At 36.1% G+C, this 1,173-nt stretch overlaps 1 protein-coding gene across 1 annotated transcript in view; it reads right to left on the bottom strand.

Annotated features, from left to right (window-relative positions):
* Positions 1 to 1,173, bottom strand: part of OLA1 (Obg like ATPase 1) — a 177,338-nt gene that overhangs the window by 78,472 nt on the left and 97,693 nt on the right. The window lies entirely within an intron of this gene.

The following is a 1,173-nucleotide window of genomic DNA, read 5'->3' as shown; positions in this document are numbered from 1 at the left end:
GCACTGCACTGCCTTAGGACTTCACAGAGAGTCTCCATAGAGAGAAGGCCCCCACCAAATGTAGCCTCTTGACTTTGGAGTTCCCAGACTCCAAAACTGTAAGAAATGAATTTCTTTTATTTATATTACCCATTCTCATATGTTCAGTTATGGAAACACGAAAATAGACTAAGATATCTTAATATTCCAAATAGCATGTCTAGAGTTTCCTGGGGAATAAGAGGGCATGTGGTCAAGATAAACCTATTTGACTTCTTCTTTTTCCACCTTCTATCACTATACAGTGCAAAGATAAAGAATTCCTTGGTATACAACTAATAAATAAATTGCTACCCTATCAACATGTATATAAACCAAAATATGCTTTGCTAAATATAAGTTTTCCAAATGAAGAAGACTTCTTTTATATATATAAAACAATGTGTTAAACTTACGAAAATTAAAAACAAAAATCAAAATAATAGGATCTTGCTATCAACAGCCGGACAATCTGATTGGGAAATAAATCATTAGCACAGGTAAAGAAGATAAAGAGACCAGATGCAGTAGCTCACACATATAATTCTAGTACTCTGGGAGGCTAAGTCAGGAGGATCCCTTGAGCCCAGGATTTCAAAACCAGCCTGAGCAAGATTGAGACCCCATCTTTACTAAAAATGTAAAAATTAGCCAGGCATTGTGGCAGGTGCTTATAGTCTCAGCTATTTGGGAGGCTGAAGCAGGAGGATACCTTAAATCCAGGAGAGGTTGCTGTGAGTTTTTTGACAGGATGGCACTCTAGCCGGGGGCAAGAGAGTCAGACTCTGGTTCAAAAAGAACAACAAGAACAACAACAAAAAGATGATGAAAAAAGAAGAAGATGAAAAGGCATGACAAGTAACAGGGAAAAGCAGCAGATAGAAAATAAAGGTTAAGATGAACAAAGCTTATCAGAGAGTTGCCCATAGTAAGAAACTGTTATGAAGAGTAATAAAAGATAAAACTTTATTACATGATGTAAATATGGAGGATAGGGAAGTCCAAATATCAAGGTAAGTCTGGAGTTCATCTACTAGTCAACAGGGAGCCAATAATAGTTCTTATGTTAATGAGTAATAAATGGAAAGCAGCATTTTAGAAAGACTAACCAGAAGCAAGAAATTAGCTAAAAGCAAGTTCCAGATATTATAAGAA

This window comes from Otolemur garnettii, unplaced genomic scaffold (genome assembly GCF_000181295.1).
Source record: "Otolemur garnettii isolate 467f Iridium unplaced genomic scaffold, OtoGar3 scaffold00048, whole genome shotgun sequence".
In the NCBI taxonomy this organism is placed as follows: domain Eukaryota; kingdom Metazoa; phylum Chordata; class Mammalia; order Primates; family Galagidae; genus Otolemur; species Otolemur garnettii.
Note: the sequence above shows the minus strand (reverse complement) of the source record. Positions and strands in the feature narration are given on the sequence as shown.